General features: G+C 42.0%; 1 long non-coding RNA gene across 1 annotated transcript in view; it reads right to left on the reverse strand.

The window, feature by feature from the left end:
• The window catches only part of LOC137141197 (uncharacterized), a 36,607-nt gene extending 24,073 nt beyond the window's left edge, over positions 1-12,534 (reverse strand). Inside the window, exon 1 of the long non-coding RNA XR_010916568.1 lies at positions 12,474-12,534. This is a non-coding gene — a long non-coding RNA (uncharacterized lncRNA). The remainder of the gene's footprint in view (positions 1-12,473) is intronic.
• Positions 12,535-25,720: the final 13,186 nt, after the last annotated feature.

Genomic DNA, 25,720 nt, shown 5'->3' on the forward strand with positions numbered 1-25,720 from the left:
AGAAAGGACGCAGGAGGACATGTTCCCAGAGATTCTGCAAATCAGTGCTGCATCGGACTATGAACGGAGGGCCTGTAGGGTGAATATTTCAGACAGTATGGAGAAGGAAAAAGTGGATAGGAGAAAGGCGCAGGATCACAGCAGGAAAAGGAGAGGGAGATGCCTCAGGACATGGAGAACTGTTGAAACTAAACTACTTGTTTACTGACACTTCAACTTTGGAGCACCTCTGCATAGCATTGCTCTGCAGTCCCAGCTGTGGTGAGTTTGAGCAAGCAGAGCCATGGGGAGAGGCGTTGGGGAATGATGAGGGAATTGTTCAAGTGCATGAAACAATAAAATTTCAGTTCCTATTGCCATGGGTGCAAGTACAGGGCAATTGGCACTGAGAACTGTCTCTGTTTTCCACAGGTGGTCGTGATTTTAGCTGATATCTCACTCCTGAAGATAACCAAGACACAGAGCACAGATACACTACACTGCATCAACCTCAGAACTTTGATCTTGGCTCAGTATCATTGAAGGATGTGATATTACTGTATCGTTGTAACAGAGCACTTATATCATTGGGAGACAAATTTGAATGTACACACATTCACAACTAAGTCGATACATCAGCCTAATTTTCTAGGGTAAGCCAGGCCATAGAGTCTGAGGCCAAAAGGGACCACCAGACCATCTAATATGACTTCTTGTACTTCATAGGCCACCAATACCACCCAGCACCCACACACTAATCCCAACAACCAAAGTATTACAGCCCACAAGAAACTAAACTATTATGTGCCACAGGCAGAGAACAGAAGGGACTGAGGTGCACCAATACTCAAGGCCCCTGCAATGGCAGGGAATTAAGTGACATATACCCAGATGATCCTAGCAAGTGACCCACATTCCACAGTGCAGAGGAAGCTGAAAAATCCCTAAAATCCCTGCCAGTCTGACCTAGAGGAAAATTCCTTTCCAACCTTGAATATGGTGATCAGTTAGACCCTGAGCATGTGAGTCAGACCCACCAGCCAAGTACCTGAGCAAGAGAATTCTTAGTACCGCCTTGACCCACCTATCCAGTGTCCTGACTCCAGCTGTGGCCATCTCTGATATTTTAGAGCAGTGGCTCTCAGCCTTTCCAGACTATTGTACCCTTCTCAGTAGTCTGATTTGTCTTGCGTACCCCCAAGTTTCACCTCACTTAAAAACTACTTGTTTACAAAATTGGACATAAAAATACAGAAGTGTTACAGCACAATATTACTGAAAAATTACTTACTTATTTTTACCATATAATTATAAAATAAATCAACTGGAATATAAATATTGTACTTACATTTCAATGTATACTGTAGTATATAGAGCAGTGTAAATAAGTTATTGTCTGTATGAAATTTTAGTTTATACTGACTTCACTAGTGTGTTTTATGTAGCCTGTTGTAAAACGAGGCAAATATCTGATTGAGTTGATGTACCCTCTGGAAGACCTCTGCATACCCCAAGGGGTACAGGTACCAGTGGTTGAGAACCCACTGCTTTTGAGGAAGAGGGGATAAAACAGAATATATTGTGGGGGGGAAATCCTTTTGAATCCTGCAGATGACCAGCTGAAGCCCTGAGACATGAGATTTTAGGAATACAAGACATGAACCAGAAGGGACCTTTAAGACTGTTGAACCTAGTCCCTCCTCTCGCCCTCCCCCCCCGTCCCCCCGCTGCCACATACACTCCCGTACATAAATTGTCAAGCACTATCTTAACACTAACTAAGTTGTTTGCCCCCCACAACTCCAATTGAGAAGGTGTTCCAGAGCCTCACCTACCTGACAGTTAGAAATCTTCTATTCTCCAACTTAATTTATTCATGGCCAGTTTATATCCATTGTTCCGGTATCAACATTGTCCTTTATCTTAAATAGTTTTTCTCCCTCCATGGTGTTTACCCCTGGATATATTTATAGAGAACAATCGTATCCCCTCTCAGCCTTCATTTTGCTAGGCTAAACAAGCCAAGTTCCTTTAATTTCCTCTTGTCAGCTAGACCTTCCATTCATCAGATCATTCTAGTAACGTTTCTCGTACCTGTTGCAGTTTCAACTAATCTTTCTTGAACCTGGGAGACAAGAATTGCATACAGAATTCCAGATGTGGTCTTACCAATACCTTATAGAATGGTGTTAACATTTCTGTATCTCTACTAGAAATGCTCCACCTGATATATCCTTATTGCATTTACTTTTTTCACAGCCACATATATTGGTGGCTCATCTGCTCTGACTAGGCTCTCCCATAACTTGAGTTGTTAACTTGTGTGAAACTACAGCCTGCTTTGTTTTCACGAGGATTTTACCTCATGTTAGTTAACCTGAGTTAAAAATACCCTTTTTCTTTTCATAGGGAAGAGAAGGACACAGTGTTTCATTTAACAAATTTTCCTCCTGTGCCCATGACATCTAGGGTATAGTTAAAACCAGCTGGTTCCATCTCCAGAATATGTTCTTTCCTCTTCATCATTAATACTAAAATTCCAGTTAATGCTGTGGTTTTCTCTCTTGCCTCAACCTCTTCTTCTCTAGTCTTCCCATATTTCAAATTTCACCCCTCTGCCCCCAACTATAATGCTACAGCTAAAACAGTCCTCCTCTCAATGCTCTGACCTTGTCATTCCTTTTTTGGCTCAACTGGTTACCATGTGCCTTTCCTCTAGCAGATTCAGGTCTCTTGCCCTCACCATCAAAGTCAAGAGGGACACAAGATATGTCTGAATGTTGTAAAAATGGACAGAAAACTGTATATGAAGGAAGAGAATTCCACAAAGACAAAAATTCTTCAAAAATGGACATCACCAAGTTCTATAGATTATGCTGGGCCTGATTTACATGGAGATGTCTGTTAAAGGCAGTATGTCCACTCAAGATAGGACAAAAAGTAATTGGCTTATTCTGTAGCAAGGAAGATTTAAGTTAGATATTAGGAAAAACTTTCTAACTATAAAAATAGTTAAGTATGGGAATAGGTTACCAAGGAAGGTTCTGGAATTGCTGTCATTGGCATTCTTAAGAACATGTTAGATGAACACCTGTCAGGGATGGTCTAGGTATTCTTGGTTCTACCTAAGCACGGGGGGATAGACTAGATGACCCCCTCAAGATCCCTTCCAGCCCTACATTTCCATGATTCTATGATTTTAACTGTACACTTTAAGAATTAGGGACTAACAGCTACCATTTAAAATGTGTAAGCTTTATAGAAAAAGTCACCAAAAAGAAGAGTTTGATAGTCTGTGTGTTGCTGATTTTATGTATTTAAAATTCACTTTAAATTCAAGACTTACTAAGGTCTCCAGTAAGTGTACTGATGAGCCAAGCTGCCCCCAAAACTGGAAAAACTAAAGTAACATGATAGAAAATAAATGGTGTAATTAAGCAGTGCTAATGGTGATGAATTACTTAAACATTTGTGACCTTTATAACTTTCAGGGTGAGGATGTACTTAAGATCAAACAGTCACACTTGTTGGAGGCCCAGTACAGTTTGAGTTGCTTGACCACTGTCCTACAGGCTTTGCATAGCTTCAGTTGCTTGCTTGGCTATTCTGACCCCTGTAGCATGACATCTTCCAGTTGACAGAGACTGAATAACCTTATAAATGTCTCAGTTTCTGCATAGCACGGCACACAATAAGACAAAATACTGTATTTCTTGCAGCTGCACATAAATAACGGAGATGGGAACAACAAGTTATCCTTGAATGTCTGGGGGTACACTGTGTCATTGCCAAGGGGCATACTTTTACTCCACCCCACCTATCATTACATGTTGTTTTGATGACCCCAATTACCAAGGTGAGAATGGACTGTAGTTAAGGGTGGAAACCCAATGTAGGTAATTAGCATATATGATAATGAGAGAGAGATAATTAGGTGAAGGTTGTTTATGGAAGGGTATAAGTAGTCACCACTTAGACAAAGGGGGCGCTCCATCTATACCTGACTCCGCAGGAGGTGCTGCCAGTTGGTCACAATACCCAGTTGAACCCTCCATGATGCTAGTTTCCGGGCCAACTCTTGTTTTACAAGTGGCCCTTAAACTATTTCTTACTAAATGGGGGACTCATTCACATATCAGTTTGAACTAGGTTTTAACTCAACCCATAACAAGGCTTCATCCAGTTCATAACAATACTAAGAGGGAAAACATCCCAGGAAAGCAAATCTTCTTTCATTCTAAACACAGTTAGAGAGCAGTTTATACTGTCTTCACGTGTGCATGTTTGTTGCCAATAGCAATGCTCCAAACTCAATCTCCTTGCAGATATTTTCTCTTTGACACTTTCATGTAGAGAGTAACATACTATCTTTTATTTTCCAGCATTCTGTTACATCTGTAACAAATCCATAGCCTCTATCCACTTGTAATTTCATCGTGACAGAATTCAGATGCTCCTGTTCCACAAATCCAAACCCCTAGCAGTTGAGCTGAAAGAATCTCTCTTACATATTAGCAGTATGGTAAATACTCTACAATATATAGTTGAGATTACTCTACAGTTGAGTATTTCTTATTCCACTCAGTAAAGGACAATTTTACCCATATTAGTTAGTTCATTACAATATCAACACTTTCAAAGTTCAATACAACTTCATACATGTTGTGTATTTTGTGTCTTACCTAATTGCCTAGATTGCCATAGGCAATTAACAGAGCTTAGCTTAGCTTGTTGCCATAGCAATAGAGTTAGACTATTAGGGGATAGCTCAGCCAGTTCTGGCTGGTTTTAGTGTTAGTTCAATAAAGATGCTCCCTGTGTTGCATCTCTCTGTGATCCGGTGCCGACTTCTCTCTCTGAATACAAGCAATTAAAAGGAATTCAAGCACATGAAATATACACATATTACTGGCCTAATACTCCTCTCACATCTGGTTTTACATCAGAATAATTCCACTGACTTCAAAGGTAGGATCCTCAGCACTAGGGAGAATCAGGCCCCATAAGTCTTTTTAATAAAAGATTTTGTTTTGATGGAGTAATACCTAATAGCCTTAATATAAAATGAATTTGAGTTACATTTGCATTGTCTTGTTGAGAGGATGATTCGTCCTATAAAATAAAAAGGATCCACACTGAAGAAAAAACCCTACCAAAATAAAACACTCCACTGAACTTGCTTCTGCCCCTGAGGAGAGGATGAGAGAACAAACATCACATAATAGATGTTGGTCACGTTGCTTAATGCTCTACTTGCAGGCACATAGATACTATGATGATAAACGTGGTATAAGAACCCAAATAGAACAGAATAGGAGCTAGAATAGGAAAAAGGGAGATAGTGAGCAGGGCAGCCTGGCCAGAGCAAAGCAGGCAAGGACTGGAGTAAAAGACATGATGAGAGATGGGACAATTTGTCCCCGGCCTTGAAGGAGAAACCAAGGAACTTGAATTTTATGTGGAAGGCTAAAATAGCACAGGTTTCTCTGTAACCTTTGTTTTGATGGAGTAATACATAATAGCCTTAATATAAAGTGAATTTGGGTTACATTTTCATTGTCTTGTTGAGAGGATGATTCAGGTGATCTAAACCTCTGGAATATTTTCATATTGTTTTCTAATCTGTGGAGGCATTGGACAGCTATGTCACTCATTACTGTGACTGAAGCCTCCCTTCTGAGCAGTGCAATTAAGAAACACCTGGATAGGTTGACATTGACTGTGCTTTAGTGATTAAATCTTCTTCAGCTGCTTTAGAAAATAGTCCTTTTTAAGACATTGTTTTACAATTAGAAAAATCTGTCCCGGTCTCTCCACAGTAGAACTAATTTTGACTATACTAAGTCACAACACAATTTTCTCTCAGACAGACACTAAAATCATACCAACCAGTAGCCTCTTCCCAGAAAATGCCAACTGGGTTGAAAACTCTGAGGATATCCTTGCAGAAATTTCCTAGACTTTTTCCCCTGTGGAATGTTTAGCCAGCAGCTGGTCCCTGGACCATTAAGAACTGTTTCTTCAGCACAGAGGAAGCCATGGAAAAGACTGCATTAACAGTGCCACTTTTTCCATGGTATTTGGGCAGGGAGGATGAATTGCATTCCTTCAGACCTGTTCCTGATCCACACTCTCCCAAGGCCACAGAGGTCTCTCTAGAGAATCCAAGTTGGTGGATCCTAATGAAGACTCAGAGTCAAGATCTGCAATCAAGCAGCAAACGAGCCTATTTTGCAAACGACTGCAGCTTGGATTTACAAAGGAGCACAAGAGAATTTCATAATTTCATTGAGTTTAAGGCCAGAAAGGACCATTAGATCACTTAGTCTGACTTCCTCTATAATACAGGCAATCTGATTTCACCCTAATATCCCTCTCCGCTAAGCCAACATTTCAGTTAAATCAAAGCATGTTAGTCCTCAGGAAAATAAATTGTTGTTTAGTTGGAGTTAGGCACCAGACTACTTTGTCACCAGACTATGTCAATAGGTGTTAGGCACCAGACTACTTTGGGCTTCAAAGCCTACAACTCTAACAGTGTCAGAGCACAGATGTATGTCATGACTAGAGACATCTACATTCTAACTGTTTTTTATTCTAGTGTGAAAGTGATAAGACAATGATAGGGCCATGTTAGGGAACCTGGTGTGACAATTTGGGGAATCTTTCATACAAATTATAAAATCTGGTTGATGTTGTGAAGTTGTTCTTATGAAAATTACTGTATCATTCATGGAATGCCTCTGTGTCTACATGTCTCCACCACTGCTGACAAGCCTATAAGCATATGTGTACACCACACACAAGGCAGAGCAGGTAAAATTAGGCCAAATGGTAGGCTGCACCTGGGTGGAGATTTAGGCTTGAGTGACAAGTGCTGATTGATGATGAAGCCCAGCTGGGCAGGACAGGCTGAACATGTATAAATCCAGCAAGCTGAGGACAGAAGGGGGCTGCAAGGGAAGTAGTCTGCAGTCATTCCTTGGGAGAAAGAAGGTGTGACTGGGACTAGAGAGTCAGGTAAGAAGTTAAAGAGGGAAGTGGGAAGAAATCCAGTGAAATAGCAACAGCATCTGGGAGCATGCAGACCAGAGTACTAGACATAAGATCCCTGGACTGGAATCCAGAGTAGTGGGTGGGTGTAGGTTCTCTTACCAGCCACTGGGAAGTGGCATAGGAGCTGGCCTTGGAGCAGAAGACTGTCTGGAATGGCACATGGACAGCCGATCCAGTGGGACTTTGATACCCTGGAAGGGGAAAACTACAGTGACTTGGCTGGAGGAAGCCAAGCCATTCATTCTTCAGAGGGAGCTCTACAAGTCCAGGAGAGCAAGAAGGGACACAGTAAGAGCAACCATCAGAAGGGAGTATCTGACATGAATGGAGATAATCCCCAGACGTGGCCACAAGAAGGTGCCCAATGATGAGTAAATCCTGTGACAATTGATTCAAGAATGTAGGCATGATGGTCACCCTAATATAAAGGGATGGTGAGTGTCCCTAGTAGAAAAAGCAAAAGGAAAGAGACAATAGACTGAGCTACAGTGTATGGAAGCCTTTTTTGCTGAAGGCACATATACTTTCCCAATTTGGACCCCACAGTTGCTGTTCATATCTGAGATGGGCCAATAAACAAAAAGGGATCCAAGCACTATTTATATAGAACCTAGAGAACCAACAGAGATAACGAGAAAAACAGTTATTTCTACAGATCGAACAGCAATAATGTTTGCTTAATGTTCTTGGGAGGAAATTAGCAGTTAGGAATGGAAAAGAGGTGCTGTGGCTAAGAAGCCAGAGCTTCCCGGCCAAGAAGGTGTCATGCCTGTGGGAGGAGGGGACACCTGAAAAAGGAATGCCCATCCCTATCTTGTAAAAAGAAGATTTGTCTGGAAGGGAGAAAAGCAGAACAGCCAAGAAGAGTCCCACCTGTTGTGAGACTGTGAAAGAGGGATGTCTGTTTTTCCTGCAGGGAATCAGGACACGTAACGAGGTGTTGTCCTAACAAGAAGAGTAAAAATGATGAGGAAAAGGGCAAGGCTGAGGGAAAGGAACAGAAGGGAGTGCCTTGGGCACAACGCTAACAGAGAAGGCTGAAGGGGCTATAATGATGTACGGTGGGGAGGATTTGGAAGGGAGAAAGACTCCCACAAAGATAAGGTTGAAGGATCCTGGGATAATTATGGAGACTAGCAGGAATATGGTGGGAACTCAGACCCTGAAGGAAAAGGTGCTGGGGTAGCCTGTGGAACAAGAGCAGAGGCTATCTGAGAAGTTGGTAGCTGAGCAGCAAGCCTTGCAAGTGACTTTGAAGGACCTAGAGTTCCAATGGGAGAAATGAGAATATGGAGGAACAGGACATACTGTTTCTCTTAGTGGGGGACCTGAAGCAGGCAAAAGATGACCTGTGAGACTAGTTATGACAAATACAAGGTAGGCAGCACCTGTACTCCGTGGGATAGTCTGAAGGGATATGTGATGGCATATCCACACCACACAAGGTAGAGCAGACTAAATTAGGTCAATTAACCTGGTAGGCTGCACCTGGGAAGAGATTTCAGTTTGAAGGACAAGCACTAATTGATGATGAAGCCCATCTGGGCAGGGTCAAGCAGAGCTTGTATAAAGCCAGAAAGCTGAAAACAAAAGGGAGCTGGCAGGTTAGGCTGCAGCAGGCTGGCCTGGGCTGGCAAGGGCTGTTGTTGGCCATGGTGCAAGCTGGCTGTGTAGGCTGGGAGAGGTTGAGAGCTGGGGCTTGGAACTCGGAACTCAGGGGCATCTTGAGCTGGCAGCTGGCTGAATAGATCTGGAAATACAGGCTGGAATTTATGTTGGAAAATGAGGGAGAAGAAGCAAGGGATGGGGAATGGCTATGGATTAGGAAGAAGAAAAGATTAGAAATACCTGTATCTGAGGAGGAAGGAGCAGACCATGAATGGGAAAAAGAATAAGGAAAAGGATTGCCATTTTATAATTATTAAATCACTAGCTGAAGATGTAAAGAGAGGAGATGTTAAATCCCTCAAAAACAAAAGAATGGATTAGGTGAAAAACTACAGTTTCAGGGAAAATAAAAGTAATTTGACAGCTACCTAAATTTATAACTGAAGCAAGAGGGAGTAATGTATGGGATTCCAGTAGGCATGGCTGAGGATGAAATTAATTAAGGGCGTAGATGAGGACCAAGTGCTGTTTGTTAAGTAACTGATTAGCAGGACAGAGAGAACACAAACCATCCACAGCCATCCGAGTAACATTTAAAGGTGAAATGCTACTCAATAGGGTTATTGTGGGATCTCATCTTTTCTGGGTTAAACCATATAACCTAGTCCCTTTGATATGTTATAAATGTCAAAGGTTTGAGCATGTGGCAGCTAACTGTAAAGTGAAAACAAGATGTGCTAGATGTGGAAGAGAACTCTCATATGAAAACTGTACGTAAGGAACAAAACTAAAATGCAGCAATTGTGAGAATAAGCAGAGTACAGCATTCAAAGGGTGTGTGGCAGAAACATGAGCTGGAGAGATCTAGAAAATTAAAATTATCCATAAAATATCCTGTGCAGAAGCTACCAAAAGATATTCACAGTGAAATATGGAGAAGGAAGAAAATGCCAGTGAGGGAAAAGCTACAGATACAACAACATGTAGTTCAGGGCAGGAAAGATAATATAACGGGAATAGATGAAGACATGCTGCTTGTAGGCAAAGAGAAATTTATAGCATTTCTAATAGAAATGATTAATTGCACTTTATAGACAGGGAAGAAGACTGAAAAAATAAAAATGATGATAAAAGTGGCAAAAAAGTATCTACATATAGGCAATCTTTCTTTAGACCACATTCATACAATTTTAAATTAAGGTAAAAATGTAGTTTAAGCAACATGGTTCTAATGTGTTTTGGGTTTGGTTTTTTGGGTTTTTTTGCTGGAATGCACATAGTTTAATAACACATGGTCAGGAATTAAAGAAAACTGTTTTTGAAAGAGAAAACAAACCTGGTGTGGTATGTGTATAAGAAGCATGGTCAGTGAGAAAATTTATATTTAGACTTTCAGGATATGACGTACTCAAATATGACAGAGAAATAACAAAAGCAGGAGGGGTCTGTTTATTCATAGTGGAAGATCTTAGATATGTTGACTTAACTGTACAGAACTTAAGTTTTGAGTACAATATTGCTGAGTTTCCCCGGCAGAATAATAGCACCTTTATATGAATCTATAATGTTTACAACCCATGTAAAAAACTAGACAATCTAGAATTGGAAGAGTTAGTTAAAGGTGTCAAAGGCCCATATATTATTTGTGGAGATCTTAATAGCCGTAATGAATTATGGGGAAGCATGAAAACTGATTATAATGCCAAATGCCTAGAACAGTTCATTGACACGCACAACATGGTATTGCTCAATACTGGAGCACCTACTAGGTTTAATTCAGTGTATATAATCATTTCACGTTTAGATCTGGGATTTGCAACAAGCAATACAGCGAGTAAATGCAGCAGGGAAATCTATAAAGAAGATAGAATAGGAAGTGATCATCAAGTTGCAGTTGGGGAGGTCTAGGTTGGACATTAGGAAAAAGTTTTTCACTAGAAGGGTGGTGAAGCACTGGAATGGGTTACCTAGGGAGGTGGTGGAATCTCCATCTTTAGAGGTTTTTAAGCTGCAGCTTGACAAAACCCTCGCTGGGATTGTTTAGCTGAGGTTAGTCCTGCTCTGAGCAGGGGGTTGGACTAGATGACCTCCTGAGGTCCCTTCCAACTCTATGATTCTATGATTTCCCTATGCTAATTACATATCAAGGCCAAGGTAATGTAGAAAACACTAATGGAATTCCTACCCAGAGCCTTAGCAAAGCAAACTGGAGACTCTTTAAGTGGAAGTGTGCTGAGTATCTAAGTACCAATTGTAATGATAATGGTGAGGAATTTCATGATAATATAACAAAGGGAATTGTAGCAGCAGTCAGCCCAGCTATACATAAAACATTTAATTGTCATAAACTCAGAAATCTAGTCCCTTAGTGGAATGAGGATTGTAAATCCGCAATTAAAGAGAGAGAGAAGGCATACAAACAAGCAAAACGTACAGTGAATAGCAAGGACGTAATGAACTATAAATGACTGACAAAGCAGTGGCACAAAAATTATTAAAAAGGCAAAGAAAGAGAATTGGAGACAGTTTTGTGGGAAAATGAACAGATTCCAAGGTTTCAGAGAGAGATAGACAAGTTAAAACAATGAATGGGATACAGAATAAACACAAATTTATACCTGGTGTATTGTAAATTATAAAGTTGAAAGTTCTAACTTATGTAAAATGGACATTTTAGCAAACAAGTACCAAAAAGTAGATAGTGATACAAATCACAGTAAAGAGTTGTGAACAAAAGAAAATGTTTGATGAAGAAAACTGAGCTCTTGCATGGCTTGGTAGAATATAAAGATGATAGAGAATGAAAATGTTAGCATACAGAATCTCAAAAAAAAAAAAAAAAGCTATAGACAAAAGTAAAAATACAGCCCCAGCAAAGCAAAGCCTAAGCACCTATCAAAAGGAAGTTTAATTTTTATTGAAATTATGTAACATATAGGGAAAAGGAATATTATTGGCAGAATGGGAGCAGGCAGTCATTATACCAATAGGAAAACCTGGCAAATTACACACAAGACCTGATGCATCATGTGTGGGCAAAATTATGGAACAAGGAATAAATGGGAGATTATCATATCTTTTTTTTCCAAATCTGCTAAACTTTGTAAAAAGTGGTTTCAGCAAAGGAATATGAGCAGTTGATCATATAATAAGATTAGAAACTAATACCAAAAACCAATGAGGAACAGAGAATTTGACAGATGTCTTTTTGGACATTGAAAAAGCATATGACATGCTATGGAGGGAAGTCTTGCTGTACAAACTAACTGAAATTGGAATAAAAGGAAGAATGTTCTGGTGGATAAAAGACTTCTTAAGTGATAGCAAGTCAGAATGGGGGCAGCTTTGTCAAATATTTATAAACTTACTAGTGGCACTCCACAGGGGAGTGTTATCAGGGCAACCCTATTTAACATTATGATTAATGATCTCCTGGAGAGTATATGGGCAGGAATAGGTATTACTCTCTTTGTGGACAACCCTGCTATATGGGGCCAAGCACAAAGGTCTTAAAATAGCTGTGGAGAGAACCAATGAGGTGGGGAGTGTGGGAACAGAATTATAAAATGGCGTTTTCCACGCCACTATATCCATGCCACCCTAGAAGCAGCATGGGGAGGGTTGACTCAGCAGTACAACCGCACGTCCCACACATACCTGGTCAGCCTCTGCCCGGGAAAATCATGAACACCTGGTTGGCTAAACACTGAGCCATGACCTTAAAAGGTCATGCAGCAAATAGCCACCAATGGAGCTTAGCCCTGCTGACCACAGGAAACTATAAAAGTTTAAACCCAGGTAGCAGAAGGCGGAGAGAAACTGAATCTCACCTGGCACCCTGTGTATCTCCTGGGCGTGTCGGTTTGGTGGGCTGATGCATCTTCCCTAGCTTGCTTCGCTGTGAACTGATCATCCACAGCGGCTCTCCCCCGTTTGCAGAATTTAAAGCAAATGTGAACTGAAACTGGCCAACGTAATGTATCCTTGCTTAATCTTTGTAAGTATAATCTCTTTGTAGTTTGTTACTTGTTAATTGAACACTGTTGTTTGATACTTGTGAGTTGCTACTTGTTGCTTGTCAATCAGATATTGTTACTTGTTAGCTGCTGGTTCTCAGCTGTTAGCTGTTGTGGATTGTAAGTTTCACAGACCCCCTGTAATTGGTGCATTTTATACCTTTTGAGCAAGGGGGGTTCTTTTCCACCTTTCCTATCTTTTGGTTAAAATAAAATCTTTTAGTTAATAAAAGTAAGCCTCATCACTGCCTCATTGACCTCCTGTATCCTACAAACGGACCTTTCCCCTGCACTGTTTATTTCTGATTTCTCAGGGAGGATTTCAGAATGGGGAGATTCTTGGATATTTAAGTTCTCACTTGCTAAAACAAAGGGGATGATCTTCACAAAAAGGAATATTGGGGAAGAATGGAACTTATATCTCTATACAGGAAAAAATACAGGTAGTTCATAATTTTACATTCTTAGGAGTTAGGATAACCAACTAACCTGAAAGGGTCATATAGATAATATCAAAACTAAATGAAAAGACAGGATTAATTGACTTAAAAGTATTGCTGGGAACAACTGGGGTGCAGATAAGAACATGGTGGTGATGCTGCCTAGGGCATTAATAAAACCAGTTATAGATTATGGATGCCAAGCATTAATTCTAAATCATCACTAAAAAAAAATTAGAGATCATCCAAGCCCAAGCTCTACGAATCACATGTGGTGCAAGTATTACAACTCCACTGGATGTGCTGCAGATAGCAACCAGAGAAATGCCTATAAATTTAAGGATGAAATTGTTAGGTTTTACCTTTGAGATAAGATTAATGGAAATAGTAAAAATAAGAATACTAAGTGAATATAAATGAACTGATGGGAATTAAGTAGACAAGAAGGAAGTGTGTGCCACAAACTCCCATAAGCTAACAGGGTCAAAAGATGGGGAAAAGATTTAAGTGAAAAGGAAGGTTTGGAAGCAACTGAAATCTTTAATCACAGGAAATCAAATATCTTGACTGTTGTGGTGTTCCTGCAGGAGACCCATACAGATCCATCCGCCGAGATCAGCTGGAGTGGGGAGACAGGGTATATTTTAGTGATCTCTCCACCCACGGGGGTGGAGTGACCATCCTGTTCTCCCCTGCTACAGGCTGAGGTGCTGGGGGTTGCTGAGGTCATGCCGGGTCACCTGCTGCACCTCTGGGTCCATATGGAGGGGCTAGCATTGAATTTGGTCAGTCTACGCCCCAAACTCAGGCCCGGAGCAGGTGCATTTCTTCCAGCAGGCGTCCGCCTTCCTCGGCACCTTGGATCCTCATGAGTGCCTGGTCCTGGGCGGGGACTTTAACACCACCCTCAAGGAAGAGGACCGCACAGGAACCGAGTAGTGTCAGGCTGCCGCAGACATCCTCCAGGAGATCATCAACCATCACTTCCTGGTGGATGTCTGGCATGACCACCATTCAGACGACACCACTACTTTCACCTTTGTCCAGGTGGTGGATGATTGGCCGCGCCACTCCCAGTTGCACCACATCTATTTATCACATCACCATCTTTCACGGGCCCACTCCTCCAGCATCCAGCTTGCCCTGTTCTCAGATCACCATAGACTGATCATGATGGCCTCTCTCACTGCAGAGAGGGTGGGGTCGGCCAACTGGCATTTTAACAACAGCTTGCTAGAGGATGTGGGCTTCGTGGCATTCTTCCAGGAGTTCTAGCTGGCCTGGCAGAGGCACGCCTTTCCCTTGGTGCGGCGCTGGTGGGACGTGGGGAAAGTGCATGCCCAGCTCTTCTGCCACAACTACACTTGGGGGGGGGGGTCAGTCGGCGGAGGGATGCATGGATAGAGCAGTTGGAGCGGGAGGTCTTAGAACTGGAGAGGCATCTGGTCACCAGCCCCAAGGATCCATCCCTCTGTGGAGCGTGCCGAGAGAAGCAGGAGGAGATTTGGGCCCTCAAAGACCTTCAGGCTCGGGGCGCCTTTGTTTGATCCCACATCCATCTCCCTGAGGGGGAGGGCACTGGTGCTTAACCAACTGGTCCCTGTCCATTCTCTGGCACCCACTCAACACCCTGGTCCCTACCCTGAGTTTCCTAGCCAACCTCCAGAAAACAATTCTGGAGTTCTTCTGGCCAGGACTGCACTGGGTCTCTGTAGGGGTCCTGAGTCTCCCCCCTGGAGGAAGGGGGACAGCCTGTGCTGCATCCATAGCCAGGTCCATATCTTCCACCTCCAGGCCATGCAGTGGCTGCTTTATAGTGCAGGTAGTCCGGCGTGGAGTACACTGGCGCACACCTTCCTCCACCACCTCCAAGGGCTCTGATACGATCAGCAGCTCTTTTATCTCCATCCAAGAGGTCTTCCACGAGATCTCTCCGAGCTGCCCATCTTCTACCAGGACCTCCTCCAGACTTGGAGGCTGGTCTTGGCCTCCAGGTCCGTTGCAGTCACCGAGGGGGAGGACCTCCTCGCGGAGCCCCTGCTACACAACCCCCAACTCCATGTGAAGGTGGCAGAGGCCCCCTCAATTCAACAGAGGATGGTCCTGGCAGGCGTTACCAGGATCGGAGACTTCCTGGACTATGACTGGGGGGACTGGGTAGATCCCCAGGCACTGGCTCAGCACCTGGGGCTCTCCACCCTTTGCACCCCCTGGCATGTACTCCAGGAGGTGAGGCAGCCTTGCCTCCCACTGCTCAGGTTTACCTCGACCAGGTCCTGCTAGTGGGCACTCCCAGCCTAGTCCTCAGCCCCCAGTCCTAGCCCTCCAGAGCTTTTCATCGGGCCCTGGCCCCATGTGCCCCCCTGGCTGCCCTCTCCCCATGCATCAATCTGGCTGCTAGACTTGCAGCCAGTCCATTTCCGAACCGCACCCAGGGATCATCTGTACACACTCATGCTCCACACCATTCATTTCCTTGCCCTCGTGTCCTGCCCAGACACCAAATGGCAGGACCTGATAACACCTGTGGAGGATGAGGACCTCTGGTGGGCCAGTCTCTATTCCATCCTGACCCCTTGGCCTTCTGGGGACATCATTTGGTGGCTCCTTCACGGAGCTGTGAGCATGGGGCTGTATTTGGCACAATTCATCCCTCACCCTGACACCTGCCCCTTCTGCAGCATGAGGGAGACCTTGGTGCACATCTACCTTGAATGTGCAAGGCTGAAGCCCCTGTTCCAGCTCCTCCAGAAACTCCTGCTGAGGTTCTGGCTGCACTTTTTCCTGCACCTATTCTCTATGCACACCTCATCCGGGGCCCCACAAAGTCACGGGACCTCCTCGTCAACTTCCACCTAACACTGGCCAAGGTAGCCACACCAGGGAGAGGCGGTTGGCTGAGAGGGTGCTCTGCAACTGTGGGGCCTATTTCCATTCCTCCATCCGTTCATGCATCCGGGCAGAGTTCCTCTGAGCAGCATCTGCTGGCTCCCTAGATGCCTTTCGAGAGCAGTGGGCACTGTCCAGGGTCCTCTGCTTGGTGTCCCCTTCCAGTTCCCTCCATTTGACCCTCATGCCTTTTCCTGTTTTTCTCATTGGTTGTCCCCCAAAATCAATTGAGTCCTGGGTCCAGTGTCTCCTCCCCTTAGTCTGGGGGTGGAGGCTTTAGCAGTGCGCTTCCCGGATCTCAAATAGTAGCACTGTCTGGTAGCCATCTAGTCTGACCCTGTCACAGTATATATTGTGTGATTAAGTAAAGAGCAATGGTGGTTTAGAATCCTGGGCAAAATCTGTCCGTCAATGGTACGTGTTACACCTATCAGATTTCCTTAAAGACTTAATGTGTGGACCCAGAACACCACCCAGCTGTAGTTCAGAGAGGGGGTTTGTTTAAATTACGAGAGAACCTGAGGGGTCACCAACTGATAACAGAGACTAAGCAGTTGGACTGCAAGGTCTCAACTCTCAGGAAGGGGCTACACAAAGGGTCTGCACCCCGAGAGTGTGCTTTGGGACTCCAAATCAGGGCAGTGCATGATTTAATTTAGATTCCGGAAACTTCAACCACATTGGGCCCAGTAAGGTGGGCTCCCTCACAGGAATCTGGTGAGTATCCAAGAGGTGTGTTCAACTAGATCTGTGACACCATGCATGAAATGGGCTAGGCCACGCCAGAAAATCATGCATGGTTAGATTTCTGAATTCCTTGAAAGGGATCAATCTAAAATGCAGAAAATATGTAAAGAAAAGGATTCATACAACACAAAAATGTACCACAACAAATGACTTTTTAAAGATTATTTTGCTATATAGTATATATATATATATTGAATGTACCATGGCTTGCATCACACATTCTTTAGCATATAAATAAAATAAAATTGACGTATTCACAATCTAGTACCATCTGCTGCATAAAACTGGAAGGCATTTTAAAGGTAAAGGCTCTGCTCATTCCTTTTCATATATTGTGAATCTTAAGCAGTAAGACATATTTCTATTTTAAAAAATCAAATTTTGCTTGACTTTCAAATAACTATGTAATTTTAAAACATTGCAATTCACTGAGCTACTTTAAAAAGCAACCACCGTTCCATGAAACCCTGCTAATTAAGGGATATAATTTATTTTCTGCCCTTCATCAAAATTCACTTATTTCCAAGATAGGTAATTAAAAACAAGGGATGGGACAAACTAAAGCACCAGAAATTGTGATAAATCAAACATTTATTTATGAAAGAGCTACATATTTTCAGAGATAAAGATAATGTTTAATATTTATTAATTCTGCTGATACCAGTGTTTAATCTACTATTCAAAATACCTGGTTACCTGATCCAGTCTGTTTTGTGCAGGAATTTTATTTTGCTAATAACATCTTTCAACCCACATGTAAGGTACATGGCATCCCAGCAGAAGGCCCATTTTTCCATAAACTGTGAAAGGAATGTGAAGGATTATTATTTTTATTTCCAACTTTTATTACTTAGCAAATGAAGGTTTGTACACATTTCTCTTCTATTCTAATATCCCACTTTTGTGAAAATTGGGAAATCTAGTTTGTTTTGTTGTTCTAACATCAGCTGTGCCTGGAAAACTTAGAACCACTGGGGGCATAAAGTTAATTGCACTCATTACCCATGTAGTGGTAGTTAGGGTTGTATTTTAGTATCCCATTATAAATACAATTTTAGCCCTTGGAAAACCAACACTCTTGAAATTCCAAACGTCAGATCTCATCCCATTGTAGCATTTTGCTGGAAGCTCATTCAAAAAAAATGAGAAATAAGTTTTAAAACTAATAAAGGCTAGGACTTTTAAAGGGACCTAAGAGAGTTAAATGCTCAACTCCCATTGAAATTTAGTGGAAATAGGGCAACCAGCTCTCCTCCCCTAAGATTTTCCTGGCAGAGTAGCTAGGGACAATCAGGCTGAGGCCTAGATTGCAATACAGATTGTTCCAGATGCAACTACTGATTGCAGCAATTATGCTCGTAATCAGGCTTCTGAAAATATAAATGTCATGCCTATGTGTTCAAATAACATAGTGTCTATTAACAAACTGCTCAGTTCCTTTTTGGTATTTAAACAAGCATCCTGAATAAAAATGAAAGCACCATCCTTTATGGAGGAATTTCAAACAGTGCTTATGACACCAGTAAAGTCACATGGTGTGTCAAAAAATACTATTATTTATATGATAAATTTATATTATTATAAATATGACTATTGTAAGTTATTTGGTAATCTTACTCTGGGCAGAAATAAAAAGAATTTTTGCAAACTAACACACCAAAAATGTACCCAATAAAATAGACAGAGCACAAAAAGATACTTACATATTTGGTTACCTTTAAGTATATTCACCTGCAATAGAGCAGCCCCCAGTCCAATTTTTTTTAATATTAACATTTGATTGACATGCATCATCAGAGATTTCATTCAATTTAATCAAATCAAATCCCTAGAAAAGACATGATGCTCACTCTATAATATGGTAACAAATCATTAAATAGAGAGACCTGACTGCTATTTTAAAAAAGAGAATTTTAGGAACTGTTCTTTCTGCATAAGAACTAGTCTGACTGTGAAATGAAGGTAAAAGCTCAGAACAGTCTCATACTCACAATTAACCAGAGATTACAAATATCAATACTGCTTCTGGCAAACTCTGTAATCCATACTCCACAGACTGGAAATGCTTGTTAGAAAAATAAGCAAGAAACATTTTCTAAAGGCAAACTGCAACCATATTGTTCAGCTATACAGTTTAGGATATCACAAAGCACTTGTCATAATGAATAAACCGGGAGATGTCATTTTTTTTAAATGTAATTACAATTGGCATTTCTGGGCCTGCTACTGGAAAGTGTCCATCTTGCTGAAAAGTTATATTTTAACTCTAGCACTTTGAGAAGGCGAAGGAAAAGACTGTGATCCAAGCCAGACTCTAAGCAAGTTCGGATCTTCCTTAATAATTGTGATACTGGTAAACCAGGTGCCAGACCTTGCCAAAGCTTCAGGCCTTAGATGAGCATTGACAAATTCATTGCTGGAAACCAGTCTGTTTCACCTGTGTGCTAGAATGGTTAAGATGAGTATTGAACTTATAACCATGTGTTTTGACTTTATGAAATGCTTGAAAATTGCATTAATCTCACTTATAATATCATTATCACATGCTATAAGGTAACTAAGTTTTTGCTTTGTAACTGTAAAAATTGTTTGCCCTGAAACTGTGAACCCAGGCAGAAAGGATCATCTCTTTCCCATCAAGAAGGGTTATCAAAACTAAATGGGCATTGTGGAACATCACAATACAAAGACTTCAACTGCCTCCTCATAACATGAAGAGGCTGCGTGCAAAAGGGCTTATCCCATCATCTTGAATTCTGGAAGAAGGAAATACAAATAACTGAAAACAAAATGTTTCATCTCTTTTGCTGTTTGGACTCTCACAGACTGAAGCTAGGAAAAAGAAGCAGAGATCCCCATGATCAACCTGGGTTAACCCAAAAAGACATTCCAAGCTGACCGATTACTACAACTCAGTCATCTTTTAAAACCATAGATTCTAACTTATTTCTGTATATATGCCTGCCTGCTTTAACTTTGTAGTAACTCTCATTTCTTTTCTTAGTTAATAACGCCTTAGATAGTTTACTATAGGATTGGTGACAAGCATTGTCTTTGGTATGAGATCTAAGGTACAAATTGACCTGGGGTAAGTGACTGGTCTCTTGGGACTGGAGCAACCTAAATATTTTGTGATCTTTGGTGTATAACAAACAATATCACTAAATCCAAAAATCACTAAAACCTTGTCTGAGTGGCAAGGTAGACTGGAATGCCCAAGTGGTCTGTCTGTGACTTCATGGTAAGACTGTTATAGTGCGTTAGGAGTTCACATTTGTTACTGGGCTAGTGAAATCTAATTATATAATATGCAACCAGTTTGGGGTCTCTGCCCTGCTTCTTCACAGTCTGCCCTGTGGTTGGCATTCATGGTCATGAGCCATTCCAGACAGTGTGACAGTAATGACTGAACAACTATTAAAAAGTACTTAATATATTTAACTTTGTCATTCTTTCTTCTGACAGAAAGACCAGTGTTAAATCAAACTGGAAATTAGTTATGGTTGGATTCCTACCCTACTTATGTTCAAAAGGTATTGATTCGCAGCAAGATGGCTGCCCCCAGCACCATGCTAAGAAATGCCGATTTCAATTTTATATTTATATTTACCTTGTGAATTCTGGGCTGAACAAGGCTGATTGTTTTCCTTCAGAGCTCTTGCCTGGAAGGATGATATCATCGTGGGCCAAATACTTCCCTCAGTCCAGAACACAGCTCCAACTGATGTCATATCAAAGACTGCATATGGCCCTTAGAGTCCTCTGTACAGATAAACATTGCCTGTTCTCTCTCAGTATGCTGTGTTTTGTCAGTAGTTATACGCTGATGGAGCCTCTCGACAGAGAGAGGGGCTGAAAAAGCCATAATTTCCAAGCACCAATGGTGGTTGTAGGTCAAGATTTTAGGTGGGGCTCTATAATTCTTTCTAGCTGCTTATTAGCTGCACGTGTGCTCATTGAGGACCCTTCTGAAAGTGCTCTTTAGCTTTTTGCTGTGGCTACCAGGACGTTCAGTGAAGTGCAAGTGCTGTCTCTGAACACCTGCTCTTTGCTTTTTCCTTCAAGCCTTTTCTTGGGGGGCAACTTAGTTTGCAGCAATGGAAAGCAATAAGGTGGAAGCTCTCTGCAGGTAAATGACATACAGAACTGAGATAAAAGAGATTTGTTTTGAATCAAATATAATTTTTGGATGGGGCATTACCATGTGTCCTAAAGGCAAAACTGCTGCTATGCCGCCAATTCCCTGATCCAGTACTGTATGTTGCAGTGTGAGGAGACCATCTGAATCACAAACAGCTTTTCACAGTCTGCAAAAATGTATTAAAAGTGCAAAAAATAAACTGCTTTTCAGAATAGCTCCCCTCAAATTTTATATTTTTCTAAGATACTTGTTTAGTCATTTGCAATAAGATGACAGCAGTACCTTTACTTAAAAGGTTATTAATTACTTGTTAACACACTCCAAGCCACTCAAGTTCATTGGCTTTGCTTTTTACAAATCACTACTTCTTTATTTCCAGTAGAACTAAATGGGCTTCAAATTAATCAGTATCACATGACACTACCCAGAGGCAACTAGTGTAAAGTAACACACAAGAATAAATACAAGCCTTTTTAGTAACCTTTTAAGAGGGAGTAACTTTGGATCAGTATAATATGTTTCAAAACTTACCAATGAAATGTTACAATAAATTAAAAATGGCTTAAAGATTGTTCAGAATATTCCTTTAAGACCTACATTTTAAAAATGCTAGCTTTAAACATAGCAGAATATATACCTCCTAACCCCACTAAGGTACTTCCTTTGCTATGTCTTTCAGTTGCTAAGGGTTTTCTTTCTCCTGTTTCTTGTACAACACAAGTTTATGAAACCAGACATGCTATTGGGAACCATTTTTTATTGGATTGACTTTGAGCATACCTGAAAGCGTCTTGTTGCTCCTAGATTTTATCTGATATGGTCCAGTGAACTCCAGCAAGCCTGAACCTGACCTTGACATATTCCTGTTTACCTTAAGGTGGTAATTCAGGAAGCAACTGCTCATAGTCAAGTTTAAAATCATTTTTTCTGCCAGTTTTAAGGGAAAAAACAAAAAGATCAAAAAGAATCCTGGACCTTCACCATTTCCTGACCTAAAGCTAACTGCTGTTGGATTCTTTCTTGTCCATAGCTTCTGTCACATAAGAAGTTTCAACCTGAGGCTTTCTGCCCAATTTATCAGATTTCTTTTTATTTATTTATGTTTTGCTTAAAATAAAGCTTGCCAAAAAGTTACTTTATTTTAAATCATCCTTACAAGTACACTGACTTCGACTGAGTATATCAACATTAAGATATTTTCAGTATAATTTTTCCACATCAATTCAGAGACCTTTGTGAATTTAGAATGCAAATTGTGTTGTTTTGCCACATCACAGTATTATAGCTTTACAAATCAATGTTTAAAGATATTTATTCATTTTCAAACTTGTAGCAGTTTTCAAGACGTTACTGAACATTATATTAATAATATCTGTGATATATTTTTGCAGATGGAATGGGTTTTAAAATACAAATTTAGTACAAAAAGGCCTTAAATCTTTAACACATATCTGTCTCTATATCCTTTACATAGCTCTAGGAAGCCAAATCCCCATCCCAAAGATGACCAAACTTTGCCTAGCCGAGCACTGCATTAGCAACAAGCCCCAAAGCCACACATTAATAGCATTAGATAAAGCAAATTGCATCCAGCCTCTCATTCAACAATAATCTACCATTTCATCTGCAGATTTCAACATGCTTGTTCGATAAGCATCATTGTCTTCAATAAAAGATGCAGGTGTTCAGCAGCTTTGAAAATCAGGTCACTTATTTGGTTGTCTTTCTAAACTAAAGTTAGGAACCTAACTAACTTGCTCAAGATCAGGCAGTAAGTCTATAGCAGAGTTGGGAATCGGCCCCAGTTCCCTGAGGCCTTATCCTGTAACCTAGACTCTGGATCATGTGGCTTCCCCATACATAAAGTGTAGCGTATGGACACTAAAGGTCAACCTGCAATGTTACATAATGGCACCTGGGGAGCATAGTTTCATATTAAAGATAAGTGTGGCCACAGATCTCACCACAGAATTGTATGGGACTGCCTCTGATCCCTGGGACATATTTTTCCAACCCTGACTAATCCTCTCCTACAATGTAACAGATAGTGCATACAGACTTTTGGAGGTATTTCTGAAACAGAGTCAATACTAGAGCTGGTCAAAAGAATGCCATCAGAACTGGTTTCCAATGGAAACCTGGATTTTTTTGACAAAACACAACTTTTCATGAAAAGCGTTTGTTGCTGAAAACCCAATGTTTTCAACAGAAACCTCAAAAATGTCCAGGGGGAAAAAGAATTTTGGACCACTATCCAAGAGCCATCCCAGTACATAAAACAAATAGTTTGTACCATTGATTTCTAATAAGCCAGTGAGAAGGGGACTCTCTGGCTTATAAGCCAATGCGGCTACAACTCTTGTTTCACTTTCCACTATTTTCTGTTCATAACTGCTTTCCCCTGCCCTGCCCCCTCTCCCCCCCACCCCCCGGCAACCCTCCCCCCCAAAAAACCTATTTAGTCCTCTCCACAGATAAAGATATGTGAAAACTTGGTCATCTAAGTAACCCAAGTCTTTGTGCAGACAAATCTCCCACTGAACTCTCAGTCATGCCATGGGTCTTGATGCCTGTATTTTCCCTATGTACATGGAAAATAACAGTACAGTACTTTCCATTTATACAGTGCCTTGCATCCAAAAATCTCAAATTTACTTTCCCCACATTATAGATGAAGAAACTCTGCCAATTATTTACTGTAAGCCAAATAAAATAAGTGGCAAATTTGGAAATAGAACACAGCTCTCCTGATTTCTATTCACCAACTGTAACCACTAACCCAGTCTCCTGCTTTTCTGCTGCATGGCATTGGAAAGTCCACAAACGTGAGAAAGGAAAGATTTGAAAAGGACAGTTTTGTGTCTGGATCATCAGCAACTGCTCAAGCAGTATATCATGGGTCTGAACTGTATTGTCCGTCTCATCTGGAGTCCAGATTTGCTCCCAGTGAAATCAATGGGAGATATGGACGAGGTTTTAATGTGAGCAGGAAGAGGTACCAATGGTGCCTAACAAATAACATCAGAGTTGAAATCCACCATGCACGACCACTCAAAGGACAGGGAGGTCACCTGTCCTACAGCCAGACCCCAAGTCCTTTCATGTCCATGTTAGTGTAGCTACAGGCATTGTGCATTTCCAATCTCTGTCACTGATATTTTATATCTTAAAGTGCTTGTACCTCCGTGCCACGGCTCTGAAGACTGTTCCACCCTACAGAGTTAGGTCGATTGCATTGCAGATTACAAAGCAGATTGCATTGACTGGACTCTGTAAGCATCTACACTACAACGTTGGTCCCGCCAATGTAAATTGCGCACTACACTGACTTAATAACTTCACCTCTGCAAGAGCTTAGGCTGATGTAGTTAGGGTGATGCAATGTCTGTGTACACATTGCCTTACTTACATTGCCTGTTGGCTGTCAGCCCCACACAGGGCTCACAGCTGGAGTCCTGTCCCCCCTCCATGAGACTGACAGTTCAAGGTGGGGAGACTCCAGCTGTGAGCCCTGAAAAGGGCTGACAGCTCAGACTGTTAGCTTCCCCACACTGCCTCACTTAAGTCAGTGCAAGCACTCCTGGAGAGGACGCACACCACCTGGAGAAGGAGGGTAATGTGGACATGAAAAAACACAGTAATTACTGTGGTGGCTGTACGTTGATCTAACGTCAGTCAATTTAAATTTGTAGTGTAGACAAAGCCTGAGAGCAGTTATTTGCCCTTCCCAGACCACAAGGCCCTAGCTGGACTCTTGCCTGAGCAAGGATTGCAGCTTCTTCCAAGTGGGTGGAACAAAGTGTCAGTGCATTCATGCCCTTTCCTTCCCACCTCCTGAGAAGGGGATTTGAAGACCACGCAACAGCAACCTCAGCTGCAGAGACTCAACCAATAGAATTTTACCCCCCACAACTTGCCACATTCAGGACTCCAATTACTGGGGGGCCCTTATTTCTCAGGTACCTTCCTGCTCAACCACACTATGCACTCAGCCTGCAACAGATCCCAGAGCTGTGCAATGCTGAAGATGCTCCATTGCCCTGGTACATGCTGCCTGTGCCAGCCCTAGCCACCCCGCAGGGTACACTACCCGATTCGGGCCTCCAGAGGGTGACTCTGGGGTTCTGAAAGAAGCAGGACTTCTTCTGGGATGGCACACTCTGGGGGTGGACTGCCGGGTGTGCTCTCAGTACAGGGGCAGCCTTGCACTGAAGGAAGAGGTACTGGAGTGGGGACCCCTGTGCTTCAGGACCCAGCTCCTGCATGGAGCTCATGGGAGTGGGGGAGGAAAAGGGGCCTCACTACTTAATCCTGCCTGGGTCCGGCCCCAGAGGAAGACAGCAGGTCCCATCAATGCTCTGCACACAGGGGAGCAGCCCCAAGAGGCAGCATGTCTCCATAGGCAGCACAGCCAGGGTGCTGGGTGACAAACATGACCCAGTGACCAGGAGGTGGACTCCTGGGTTCTATTTCTGGGTCAGGTAGGTCCCTGCACCCTGCTGTCCCATCTGGTGATGGTAGTGCCTTGTGTGCTTTGAAATCTCCTGATGAAGGAGGCTGGACGTTTTTCTAATGATCTATTTTTGACATTAAATGAACATTACTAAGGTTAATGAGTCAAGCACTCAAATGGTAGGAAATGCCAGAATTACAGTTGCCCAGGCAACCTTAACTGGGGCCCTTATGCTTTACATCCTCTGCACTGAATGAGGCAGGGGCCTCCTGTGGAAAAAAAAATAGTGTGTGGGTGATCACATTCAGTCACCTCCCTATAACCGCAGAAGTCACAGGCCACCCACTCACTCAGCCAGTTCATGGACTTTCCCAACCAATTAGATGCTTGC

The sequence above is a fragment of the Emydura macquarii genome, unplaced genomic scaffold, assembly GCF_026122565.2.
Source record: "Emydura macquarii macquarii isolate MOO-44397 ecotype Brisbane River unplaced genomic scaffold, CSIRO-AGI_Emac_v2 contig_3019, whole genome shotgun sequence".
Taxonomy (NCBI): domain Eukaryota; kingdom Metazoa; phylum Chordata; order Testudines; family Chelidae; genus Emydura; species Emydura macquarii.